We start from the raw sequence: 14,198 nt of genomic DNA, 5'->3' as shown, positions 1-14,198 counted from the left end.
TACCAAATTATTTGCAATTTTGTTCTGTGGATCTACACTCACTGAGTGAGATCAAGACATGCCAAATGAATTTCACATAGGTGCCTCACAGGCAAAAGAATGAGGCAGATCGTTGCTCTGCAATATCACAGAGGTCTTACCGAACTGTCATCCACAATAAGTTCAGAATGGAAATGACATGCAAGACGGCCATTTATACATCCCAAAAATTTTTTATATGAAATACTGCTGGGATCAGTTCAGATCCTGGTTTCTGTACCACCGATTCTACTTAAAATTACAGAAGTGACTGATTATTTACCACTTCGTATCAGCAAGAGCTCCTTCAGAGCATTCTCGTTTTTGAAAGTTGTCAATCAAGCAGTACAGTACTACTGTTGCTGGCTTTACGACCTGCCATTAAATTGAGTCTCATTCATCATTTTGGAATCTTGCTGTGCATAATTTTGCTGCTATATTTGTCTACTTAATAAAGAGTAAACATCAAATGTAATTTATTGACTATAAAGCACTTTGGGTTGTCTTGAGAACATGAAAGACAATACATAAATGCTACTTTCTTCTTCCGCTCTCTGACTTTCTTGCCAAAGACAGGTGAATCAAATGCACATTCGTTTACTTAAATATTAATGAATCCCTGCTTCATGCATTCTGCCTGTCTTGAAATTTGCACTTTTTAAAATTTCTGGATGTCAGGCCGAAGCCGTATGTCTACTTTTATTTTTGTGCATGCAAGTGGGCGAATTAGTTCCTCAAACCTGAGACTACTAAGAAAAATAGCTCTGTACTTCCTTGCTTTGAACAAATCACTTGATATGCAAAAGGCTATGTTGGAAATATAAATAAAAATCTGCACACAGATTTACCTGGCAGATGGCTGGCAGATCTCTCTTTTTTTTTGCCAACTGGTAGCTTACAACTCGGAGTCTTCTAGCTGCAGGTAGTGCATCCCTATTTAGAATGACCACAGATGCATAAGACAAACGGGAGAGGGACAAGCTGGTTAGGATATTACCAAACCTGTTGGGCTCCAAGGTGTGATTCTTTGCAGCATTTCAAAGCGCAGATGCATCTTGTCAGGTTTCCCTAACATAAGCTAACAAAAACCTATGAAAATGCTGCATGAATTTAACACATTCACAATAAACAGAATCAATTTAATCCTTTGAAGGATTTGGTGGAAAAACAACACTATTACCAGTTCCGTTTGTTGCATTTTATTTCGTTAATAAGCCTTCATTGCAGCCATACAATACAGAGGCTGCAAAAGGCAGTTGAAAATGGATTTCATCCACTATCTCTCAGCTTAACTTTACTCAGATTTTTGTTTTGTATATTTCATAAATTTTTCCACTACTTTGCGGTCATATTCATTTCCACTGCATCTATTTTGGTTTAATCCGCAAGTTATTAAAAATGCATTTGAAAAAGCAAGGATAACAATAAAAATGGAAGTGCAGGAAACGTGATACATGAACTAAAAATGCTGAGCTCGCAAAGCAGGTCAATCAGCATGTGAGGTACAGATACAGGATAATATTTTGGGGTGACCTCTCATCAGAACAATTATAGTGTTGAAAAGTTTCACCTTTCTTTTTCTTTCAGATATTGATCCATCTCACGTGCCACTGCAGCACTGTTGTTTTATCTCAGGGAACCCTTAAAATAATCCTTATCAACGTCTCTTTTCCTGAAATCGGGGAGAATTGCATTTTATGAAACTGATCAATTATTGTCCCACCTCTTCGGCAATTCATGGAAAAGTGATTTGAAAAAATAAAACATTATTCATTCTTTACATCTGCACCTTGATCATCTGTACACGCTTCCCATTTACCAAATTTTACTTCCTATTTTGTCATACATTTATGTCTACAAGAGTCTATAACTTGGATAGACGCCGTGTGCCTGATCCTCATTTAAGTAACGGAGACCAGTTGGTCTCCTTTGACATTGCACAATGGGCAGCCAAGGGCATGTAGTCTTTGGGCTGGAATTTCACGTTGTCAGGGAGACTCCACGGAGATGTGAAAATAGTGGCTGGGACCCAGTTCTGGCATTCTAGAACACAGTCCCAGCGACCCCAATTTTCACTAGGGTCTTTTTAAGGGTAAGGGCTGGTTCAGGTCATGCAGTCCGCACTCCTGACCTGGCTGGCCCCATTGTAGAGATAGGCATGTCCTAGTCCTCAGGAATTTTTATGGGGTCGGACCAGCTTTTAAAGGAGCTGTGGTTCATACATCTCAAAAGGTGCTGTGAACCACTGCCTGGGTGAGGAAACCTTATGAAAAGTAAGATCAAAAGCTATTACCTATGCCCCTCTGGCCAGCCATGGCCTTCCACCTACCCCCATGGTGCTCTCATCCAACATGACAAGTCATGGCCCTCCACCCACCTCTCCTATAGCCCCTCATACCCTCCACACCATACAGTAGCACTTAATGCCAATTCACCCACAATACACTGTACAGAAGCAGGTAACCCTACAGTGACAATAGGATGCAAGTAAAAAGCTTTAAAAAGTGCTTCATAAAAAATGCTTCTATTGGAGGCCAGTAAAAGTGAAGTTCATGGAATCATTGAATCCCTACAGTACAGAAGGAGGTCATTTGATTAGGGAGAGTTAGGCAAGGGGTTAGGGTAGATAAGGGGTTAGGGTGGGTAAGGCAAGGGATCATAGTGTTTAAGGCAAGGGGTTATGATGGATAAGGGGGTAGGGTGGGTAAGGAGGCAGGGTGGGAAAGGGGGATGGATACAGCACAGATGTAGAGTGGGTAAGGTAGCAGATGAGGGAAGTATTGAGGTTGAGACAGGTCTGGTCATGGGGCTGGGGGTAGGGGGGTGGGTCAGGTTTCAAGGGATCATAGGATGGTGTCTGGTCTGGTACTGAGATCAGATCAGGTCATGCCTGCGGGAGTTATGGCATCAGGGTGGGGGGGCAGTAGGTGCATCTGAGGGAGTTGATTTGATTTATTGTCACATGTATTAGCATACAGTGAAAAGTATTATTTCTCGCGCGCTATACGGACAAAGCATACTGTTCATAGAGAAGGAACCAAGAGAGTGCAGAATGTAGTGTTTCAGGCATAGGTAGAGTATAGAGAAAGATCAACTTAATGCAAGATACGTCCATTCATGCTGCCATCATCCAAAGTCTGACGACAGCAGGGAAGAAGCAGTTCTCGAGTTGGTGGTAACATGATCTCAGACTTTTGTATCTCTGAATACAAAAGTAGTTGGATTTTTGTATTCAAAAATACAAAAATTCTCTCTTCCAACTACTTCTAGTAGTTTCTAGAATGTCCAGAATTCTAGAATGTCCAGGGTGCGTTGGGTGATAAGATCGAATCAGGGTGGTGAGTAGTGTTGTGGGGGCTAGTTAGCTTGGATTGGGGTGAAGGGGGACTGGATTATAGGGGCCCAGATTTCACTAAACAGAGTGACAATGATAGACACCAGTAAGAATCACAGGACTCCTGATTTGCATATATTATGGGGGCTTCCGCTTTGACTTATGCAGGTACCTCTTCCACATAAAAAATAAAAGCCCTGTTCAAGTGCTGGTGAGTGGGAAGGGGGATATTTCATTTTTGAAGACATGTTTAGCTGTATGGCAGCTCCAATCCTAACCAGGAAAGCCCCTCCATTAGTTTTGTGCATATCTGAAACATCACAGTTATTGATGTTTTGCACATTAATATTTGATTTATCAAATAAGAATAGAGTCTCGTCTCTTCTGTTGAGACTAGATGACCCCCCCCCCTCTCTCTGATGTGTAGTGATATCATACTTTAACAGGCTATTAGTTGAATGTAATTGAAGCTCTCTGGAAAGCTCCACATATTGATTTCTTTAGTCTGAGTCTTATTTTCAGCCTGTAAGAATGACATCATGCAAATAATGGAAGTGCCACTTAGTCTGTTTGGAGTAGCTAAGAATGGAGCAGTAAGAAGTGTAATTTCATTTTCATTATTGATGGCATTTGAGAACCATTGGCATTCATGCTACTTGAATGAACAGAGCAGTTTTAGTTGACTGTCTGTAGAAGAATGCAATGGTATCAGTGGCAGGCATCTGCATTGCAATGACATTGCTTTCATGATTACTTACAGAAGTGACCATGTTTTATTTCTAACCATTGGGTATTAATATATGATGAGATTTAAAAAGGTAAGATTTAGCAAAGCTTTAAAAAGCCACAGTCTTAAAAATCCTGTTGCAATGTGCCATTCACTGCACCAGCCTGTTCTTTCTGTCCTCCTTGCTATCTCCATTCTTGTGCACAGATAAGATTAAGCAATCATAGGATCTGATAACTTGGCTGCCTCCTACAAGTTCCTGATACATTGCATTGAGATACAGATGTGCTCTGGCAGGGCAACACATGAGATATTTCAAGTACGTAACAAAATGCTTGAGGCTCACTGGCTTGCGAAACATCCAATCGCCAAGACACAAGGACAAGTGTAACAGACCAGCACACTATAGTGGCACAGTGGTTAGCACTACTGCCTCACAATGCCAGGGACCCAGGTTCAATTCCCAGCTTGGGCCACTATCTTTGCGGAGTCTGCACATTCTCCACGTGTCTGTGTGGATTCCTTCCGGACACTCCAGTTTCCGCCCATAGTCTGAAAGACATGCTGGTTCAGTGGATTGGCCATGCTAAATTCTCCCTCTGTGTACTCGAACAGGCACCGGAGTGTAGCAATTAGGGGATTTTCAGAGTAACTTCATTGCAGTATTAATGTAAGCCTACTTGTGATTAATATATAAACTTTAAAAAAACTTTGGAAGTATATAGCCTCAGAGGCTTCACAGGTTTTGTATAACAGAGAATGTTGACTAACTGAAATATCCCACCGACTAAATGTGAGCCTATGAAATTATAATTGCGTTAACTGGAGAGAAAGTAATGTTTCCAGTCAGCAAGGAATGGCTAATACAATGGGATGCAAAACTGGGCAGATGAGAGCCTGCTTACAGTTAAAGCCACGGCCAAAATTATTTTATCAACTTTTTAAAATCACTTATTTGCACCATTTTAGGTATTGGTCTTCCCAGCTCAAGTTGGTATGTAAAGGAATAAGGGTTATAACATATGGGATAGATACTATCTTAATGCAAAAATTATCTTTCAGTAAAACCTATAGCAAGCTGCAATTTCTGAGAGCAAAGTTAACCAAACATATACATATCAACTCCCTTCACATCAATGTGACATCGCTGATAAAGATTACACACATCTAGAAGCCACTATCCCAAGGGTCCTTACAATGACAACTAGCACTAAAATATAATGCCATTTTGGATAAGTAAAACCACAATTTGATAAAAGTTTATTAATTTATTGGATGCAATACGTTAACCAAACAGTTTGGCCAACATGACAGTTACCCACAGAACCACAGAATCCTACAGTGCAGAAAGTTGCCCTTTGGCCCATTGAGTCTGCATTGACCACAAACCCATCCAGGCCCTACCCCCATATCCCTATATATTTTACCCATTAATCCATCTAACCTATGCATCTCAGGACAAGGGGCAATTTCTTAGCATGGCCAATCAACCTAACCCGCACATCTTTGGACTGTGGGAGAAAACCGGAGCACCTGGAGGAAACCCATGCAGACACGAGGAGAATGTGCAAACTCCACACAGACAGTGACCTGAGCTGGGAATCGAACCCAGGTCCCTGGAGCTGTGAAGCAACAGTGCTAACCACTGTGCTACCATGCCGCCCCCAACCCTGTTTTTTTCAAATAGAGGGTGGGGTTCTCCCCAAAAAATTCGAAGAGCCGAATTCACATAAAAATTGGACTAAACCTCACTGGTTTTTTTCAGCAGTGTTTTCAAAATGAATCTCCCACACTCTGTGCGTTACAGAGTGCACTAACATGAACCTCATTAAAAATCAGGGTGCGGGGCCAATTCCCGTTGGAGAGGCCAATAGCATACTGCTGTACGAGCCACTGCCAGCGCTGGGATTGGTGCTTGCACAGTAGCCCCACATTGCTGGCTTCCCGGTCACTGACCCACTTGATTACTGGCCAGCCCTGTGACCCTGCACCGTTACCCGTACGACAATACCCCCCCCACCCCAATCTCAGATTGCTGGGCTCTCAGATGTGTCCTGACGAGCCCTCCCCCCACAGTCCCAAATTCTCAAGCCTCCCCCCACTTTCCTCAGTCCTGACCACCCCCTCAACTCACCACAGGCCAAACCCACCCCCCCACCTCCCCACCCCCCCCTCACCACGCCCCACCCCGATGTCCAACCCAATCGCTGGCTTCCCTCCCTTTGTCATCACTGACAGCAGAGTGGAGTGGAACCCCTCAACCAGAGGCCCACCCACCCCCTTTAGGCACCGCTCTCCCCTCTGCCCCCCCCCCCACCCTCTTAGCACTGCCCAATGCCCTGTGGGCAGTTCCAGTGTGCCCCCTGAGCAATGCCATTTTGACCCTTGGACAGTGCTGTGGGCCAGGCTGGCACTGCCAAGCTGGCAATACCCAGGGGGCACCAGCCCTTAGCCCCCAACCTCCTGGGGGGCCTCCTGCAGGGTTCAGCTGCCAGCTCCCTGTTAGCGGGGAGCTATTGTAAATCCCACTGAAGTGAACCACTCCTACTGGGGGGAGGGGGGGGTCTAGTGGGCCCAGAGACTTCAGTGCTGGGCCCATTAATTATATTAAAATCCTTATTACCATAATTTATTCAACTCTGTGTCAAGTTCTGGTGTGGAGCTGACAGCGCCGGAAATCCAGCAGCCAGAAACCCTCAGAGACCCGTGGCAACCAACAGGAGGCCTGCTAAACGGCTGGGAGAAACGCCCCAAAGTCAGAATAATCTTCCTTAGAAATTAAGGGGAGACTTCAGTCAGAAATGATTGCTTTCAAATTGACTTGCCCCGTTCACATATTAAAGTGAAGGCAATATCAGAATGGAAACAAAAAGATTAAACACATTTAAATTATGGAGACATTAATAGTGATGGCTGCCTTGAGATATAACATTTTGGTTAACATTTTCAAGACAAATTAATGCAAAAATATTGAGACATCTATAAAGATTCCTGCCAAATCTGTTAAGCTTTGACTAAAGGGAAAATGTCATGTGGAAATATTTTTAAAAAGAAATGACAACACCTTTGGCAGATGTCCCTCTGAAACAAGCCTGATTTTTTTTTTCCACATTCAGAATTCAATGCCCTTCATAAAAGCTCTTCACAGAATAAATGTTCTCTTTAAAAGGAGGGGGCCAATGCAGTTATCAACAATGAATGCAAATTCAATTCTGCATAAATCAAATGTGCTGCAGCTGATAAACTGATCTTTTAAATTAACTGTGACCCAGCAAAACCTCCAGTCACAACAACATCACGCCTCACTTCTTTTACTGATTCTACATTAATACTTCAGAGATTATGTGCATGTGGGCTGCTGCAATCCAGCGCATTAGAAAGTGATTGAATATAAGCAATCATAATTCGGCACAACCGAAGAGGTTGCTACCAAACAATGAAAAAGACTAGCTTCACCACCAAGCCATACGTCGACCCCATAATAACATCCTTTCAGAATCGCTTCTCTCACTGTCTTCTCCCAAGGGCACCAACTCATTCTGGGCATCTAACCCCATGAGGGCAATCAGACTCTCTCCCAATACTTGTCCAAAGCAATGGTTACCTATGTGTGCGATCTGACAACATTGCCAACCCATTTGTTAACCGCTGAAATAGCTTCTATTCAGAAATTAACTACATTCTGTGCACTCTCACCCATAGCATTTTGTACGTATCTGCCTTTATCACCTCTCTCTCTCTCAATGTACTAAAAGCCTAGTGTTTAAAATGTAGCTCATGTCAAAGTTTCAGTAACTCATTTCCCACAAACGGTGTTCATAATGACCTAGGTGTAATAAAGCAACATATCTTCTCACTCAGTGCGAGCAATGCCATGGGAGATCTGACTGTGCCTATGCAGAATAAGAAAATGGTCATCATTGACCATTTTCATAGCATAACAGTCACTAAGCGTAATTCCTCCAACACTGCTAAAAATCCTAGAAAACAAAGATAAAGGAATGTTGCTTATTTAGTCATGGTAAATCAATGATCCTATTAATACATAATGCATAATGCAGCTCCTGTTGTTATAAACAAAGTACCTTCTGACACAGTAAGAGCAACACCATGGGAAATCTGCTAGATTATATCTATTATATGTTAAGGAAGCTGGGGGAGCCCCAGCTGAGTGGAATCCATCAACAGCTCGTATGGCAGGATATGTCAATGGGAAAACACAATTTAAAAATGGCACCATTTACTCACAGTAGCGATTAACCTTGTAGGTGGCACTTTTACTGGGATATTTCCCATTCAAAAATGTGTCATGAGGTGCAATGCACAAATGCATTAGCTTATATACATTGTCAAACTTTGCAATTTAATTTCTGTGAATTGATCTGAATATCTGCACATTCACCACCTGATGGCTCTGCAGTCACCAATTAATTCTATTTTTCTTTATTTGGCTGAATAAAAACTTCCCCTCAGGTACTCTGAAATCAGCCAGCCTATTAACACAAAACTCCCCCCTGCTTCATGGTTTGCAGAAGTTTAACCCCAAAACCTACCCACCCCCAATCCCTTCCCAAGGAGAACATGTAACCAATTCTCAAGTTTGAGATTGTTTTAAATTTCCTTAAACCCCTATTAATGACTCCCTCTGAACAACTCTTCACATTTTCCTAATAAACAACACGGGAGATTCTCCCATCCTACTGCACTAATTTATTAGCACAACAGGCCAGGAGGTTTCAGCAGGGCCAGATCAGTGCAATCCGCACTGGGTATCCAGCTCCGAGCACCTCTCCCAGCACCAGATTTCTGGAAATAGGTGCAGAGCTGCATTAGATATGCAGGGGGAGATTTTAATATAATTTAAATATGATTAGCTAGGCCGGGACTGCAGTCTCTGGACCTGCTAGCCTCTCCCTATCCGCCCCCCCCGCTAGGTGTGGTTCACTCTAGTGGGTTTAGAGTTGTACTCTTGAAGGGGGGGTCATGGAGGTCTCCCCAGGAGGTCTGGGGGTAAGGGTGATACAACCAGACATTGGAACTTGGCCATGCCAGCCTGTGCCTCCCAGCAGAATTCACCAAGGGACAAAGTACCAATGCCCAGGGGGCACCTTGGCAATGCCCACCATGCATCAGACAGTGCCAAGGGGACTGGGCCTTTAGGGGTGGCACCTAGGAGGCAGGACTATCGGTTGGTGAGGTGGGGGGGGGGGTTCCCCATTGCCACTCTGCAGGTCAGTGGAGGGAGGAGGAAAGCAGCAATCGGGATTGTGCGGGGGGGTCGGTTTGCAAGTCTGATGATGCAGGGGTTGTGGGATTGGCCACTGGTCAAACTGGTCAGTGATCGGGAGGCCGGCAGATAGGGATCACTGTGCATGAGCAGATCTCAGTGCTGACAGAAATGGTGAATGTGCCTCCTGGCAGAATTCACCAAGCTTTGGATTGTTCGCCCACTAATAAGGAACATGAGCTGGGTTTAGACCATCATGAGACAGTTTAGTTTTACCCTACTGATGAGAAAAGTGTTGTTCCAATAGTAATCATACAAGAGGAGCCACAGGATCAGACATTTGATGAATGTGCTTGGCTGAGGAATCAATGGTGCAAAAAAAAACTATCATCTGTAGGATTATGACTGAATGCTTCTAAGTCAGAATCCTGCCTAAAAGAATGGTGAATGCACAGTGACCCACTCAGTGCTTTGCTGCCAGACTCTACAGCAGGAATAGGCCCCGGCACTGATTTTCAGCATGAATCACACTAGTGAACTAGTGCACAAAGTGTGGGGGGTTCATTTTGAAATTCCCGCTGAACAAAACCCAGTGTGATTTACTCCAATTTTGTGTGAATACAGCACTTAGAATTTTTTGGGAGAATCGCCCCGCCCCGCCAATGTCTCTTTGCCACTGGAAAAGTGCACATCTGCAGTTATTGCCTGGACATACTGGACAGAATTTTACCGTCTCGCTTGTCCCAATTCCGGGGTGGGCAAGGCTCACAGAATGGAAATCTCAGTTGGTCCTGGGCTGGATTTTACGATCTCGCCCGAACAAGGTCAGAAAATCCCACCCACTGAATCAAACCCACGAGCACCACATTCTTCTCTTAGGCTGTTCCTCGGCATTAAGGATGACTTGCTTTCACTATAAAAGTCAAGATGGCTGATGAGTCCAATGCAGAAAGTGCAGATTCTGTCACACAAGGAGCAGATGGTGTTTGAAGAGTTGGGTAGATGAGTTGCTTGGAGGTCTGCGTGCTCTCTTTAATGCTTCACCTTCAGTTCTGCACAATCTCGAAGAAATTTCTCAATGAGTTTGGTGCTTTCCCAGCTAAGCCTTTTCAATTTTGGTCTTCCATGAGTTGGCAGAAATGTTTGACCTCTTCGGGGATGTTCTGCAGGCAACCCTGAAGTGTTCCTGCTGTCCTCCAGGGACTGCAATCTGGCAGCCTAATTGTCATGATGTGGAAATGCCAGCATTGGACTTGGGTAAGCACAGTAAGAAATTTCACAATGTAAGGTTAAAGTCCAACGGGTTTATTTGGTAGCACAAACCATAAGCTTTCAGAGCCTGCTCCTTCATCAGGTGAGTGGGTGTCATGTTCACAAAGAGGGCATATATAGACACAAACTCCATTTTCAAGATAATGGTTGGAATGCGAGTCTTTACAGGTAATCAAGTCTTAAAGGTACAGACAATGTGGAGTGGAGTGAGGGTTAAGCACAGGTAAAAGAGATGTCTCCAGCCAGGACAATTAGTGAGATTTTGCAAGCCTAGGCAAGTCATGGGAGTAACAGATAGTGTGACATGAACCTAAGATCCTGGTCAGGGACATCCTCATGTGTGCGGAACTTGGCTATTGTCAACAGCTGAAATAACTGCTATTCAAAGAATACCCATATCTATGTACCCTCTTTCAGGTCATCTTGTAAAAGGCTGTCTGTATATCGAAAAGTTCCAATTAGAGCAGTTGCTATGGGAATCTGGTGTCGTGGCGACATGATCCACTCAGAGGAACTGGTTTTGAATGATTAGTACCTCAATGCTGGGCAAGCGTTGCCCTCCACCACCGCCTGTTGTGGCAGCTGTGTGTACCATCTACAAGATCCACAACAGCAACCTGCCAAGGCTCTTTCAATAGCACCTTCCAAACCCACAACCATTACAGTTGAGATGGACAAGGGCAGCAAATCCTTGCTGACACCACCACCTGGGGGCTCCTCTCCAAACCACACACCATTCTGACTTGGAACTACATCGCTGTTCTTCACCATCAATGGGTCAAAATCCTGGAACTCCCTCCTTTACAGCATTGTGGGTGCACCTACATCACATGCGCTGCAGCAGTTCAAGAAGGCAGCTCACTGCCACTTTCTCAAAGAAAATCAGAGATGGGCAATAAACACTGGTCAAGCCATGTGACATCTATAGCCCCTGAAAAACTGAAAGGATTGGAAAAAAAGTTGATTTGGGATAAGACACTGCTTTCCTACACTTATCTTTCTTAACACTGAATTTGGATAGTCTTGCATTGGTGAGACTTCACCAGTGCTTTGAAGTGCTGGCTGTAGGTTGTTCAAGTGTCTGAGGTTTATATGAGTGTGGAAATCAATGCTTCCCAATAAACCATAACCTTATTCTTAGATTTCAGATCCTGGTCCACAAATTTCTTCAGTCACTAAAGGCAGGACGGGCACATTGGAAGTGATGATGAATTTTATCAAGTGTGTGTCGTCATTGAGGGGAGGCTCCCAAGAAATGGAAAGTTGTTTACATTTTCTATTCCTCTCTGTTGGTCTTAACCAAATGAGCGAGGAGAATGTTGTGCTGTGGGAACTGGTTAAAAGAGGACCCATATTCTCATATCCTTCAGAGACGGAGTCTACAATGACCTGCAGCCCAGTTTCTGAGTGGGTTTACACACGAGCTTCATCTGTATATCAAGGTTCAATGGCTGAAATTAGAGTGGGTTGCAGATTTGGATTGAAGATGGTGTGAATACAGCACTTAGAATTTTTTGGGAGAATCACACACCCTCCCCCCCCCCCCCACAACGTCTCTTTGCCACTGGAAAAGTGCACATCTGCAGTTATTGCCTGGACATACCGGACAGAATTTTACCGTCTCACTTGTCCCAATTCCGGGGTGGGCGAGGCTCGCAGAATGGAAATCTCTGTTGGACCTGGGCTGGATTTTACGATCTCGCCCAAACAAGGTCGGAAAATCCCGCCCACTGAATCAAACCCACGAGCACCACATTCTTCTCTTAGGCTGTTTTCAGTTGCCTGACATTACTTGCTGTCTTTTCCCACAGGACATGAGGAATTCATGGTGTTAATTATATACAACTGTATCCAAGCCCTGCAGTCACAAACAGTCAGGATTTGAGGACTAGATGCCAACAAGGAGTCTAGTCCTCAGTCTCCCTTCTGTTCTGTAGATTATCGCTGACAATGGGTAATTTGCTAGAAACTGAGAAGTAACATCACTGCCACAAAAATGGAAAAGACACACCTTGTTTGACCCCAGTTTTCCATTCCAATGGTGTAGAATCTATACTATACGTCACGTCATGCACATTATCATGGAGTATGAATAGGCAGAAGATGGTGACAAATTTCTGAGGCCAGCTAAATTTGAGTCAGATAGTCTACAATCCTTCATTCAATGCCCCAATATTGAATTGACTAATCTGTTGGCATTTCTCACAAAGCGGGAAAAGGTTTGTAGGTGTTCCAGCAGCTGCCATTTTCTCCAGACTACCCAGTGACCAACTGAATGCATTAAGGACGTTGGATTGTAGCATTGCCGGTCAGTAGAAACTACCAATATTTCAGTCATTTGTTGCACATCTTAGATGAGGCCATGCAGAATCTTTCTGACTCTAATGTGCTGCTAGAATGCGTTTGCATCAGACAGGAACAAGGAAATCATCATTTGTTTGCTCTACAGTTAGATAATGATATACCCTTTGGCATCACACAACTACATCAAGCTCCATTTGTATATTTCAGTTCTCTGGTTTTCATGTGTTATGAGTCTCAGTATGTATTAATTGTTCTTCTACATTACCTATATCCCTCAGGTAAGTGTCTCTGAGCTGCTGAGTACAAGTGAGAGACTGAACAACGTGTCCTGGTCCCCCCATGCCAACACTCAGAAGACTAAGGAAATTTGGCATGTCAGCTACAACTCTCACCAACTTTTACAGATGCACCATAGAAAGCATTCTTTCTGGTTGTATAACAGTTTGGTATGGCTCCTGCAGTGCCCAAGACTGCAAGGAATTAGAAAAGGTCATGAGTGTAGCTCAATCCATCACACAAACCAATCTCCCATCCGTTGACTCTGTCTACACTTTCTGCTGCCTCAGCAAAGCAGCCAGCATAATTAAGGATCCCTTGCGCCCATGACATTCTCTCTTCCACCTTCTTCCGTTGGGAAAAAGATACAAAAGTCTGAGGTCACGTACCAATCCACTCAAGAACAGTTTCTTCCCTGCCACTGTCAGACTTTTGAATGGACTTATTTTGCAGTAAGTTGATCTTTCTCCACAACCTAGCTATGACTGTAACACCACATTCTGCCTCTCTCATTTCCTTCTCTATGAACGGTATGTATTGTCTGTATAGTGCAAGAAACAATACTTTTCACTGTATGTTGGTATATGTGACAATAATAAATCAAATTAAAATCAAAAAATGACGGAATGATGAATAATTCCCAATGTTGCCAGAAAGAGGGAAGTCTCTTTGGTGTGTTTGACCAGCACTTGCTCAAAATCAACCACTTTGTGGATTTCTTATAAAGAATATAGTAGCTTGTGGGGAGCTTGAAAATACATAGAAATACCGAGTACAAAAAATGTACTCTACTTGGCAGCATATGAGAAGAACTGAGCCATTAGGTCCATCTGGATTTTGAAAAGTTACCTGTGCAACAGACCATGAAATTCACAGCAATTTTAGGTAACTTTATTCTGGAAAAAAGTATTTAACAGTCCAGCAAATGCAATTTATGTCCTCAAAAACCATCTGAAGGTACTGTGGCTCCCATACCTTATTCACCAACTTCTGGGCCAGGGTGCATGTGGTGGCAAATTCCAGATGTTGGCATTATCCTA

The 14,198-nt window shown here is 43.5% G+C and overlaps 1 protein-coding gene across 3 annotated transcripts in view; it reads right to left on the bottom strand.

Moving 5' to 3' along the window:
* Nucleotides 1-14,198, bottom strand: part of msraa (methionine sulfoxide reductase Aa) — a 299,961-nt gene that overhangs the window by 35,904 nt on the left and 249,859 nt on the right. The gene's annotated exons all lie outside the window — the stretch shown is intronic.

Source organism: Carcharhinus amblyrhynchos, chromosome 7, assembly GCF_965287045.1.
Source record: "Carcharhinus amblyrhynchos chromosome 7, sCarAmb.v2.hapA, whole genome shotgun sequence".
In the NCBI taxonomy this organism is placed as follows: domain Eukaryota; kingdom Metazoa; phylum Chordata; class Chondrichthyes; order Carcharhiniformes; family Carcharhinidae; genus Carcharhinus; species Carcharhinus amblyrhynchos.
The sequence above is the reverse complement of the archived record's forward strand: the minus strand, read 5'-3'. Positions and strand labels throughout refer to the sequence as shown.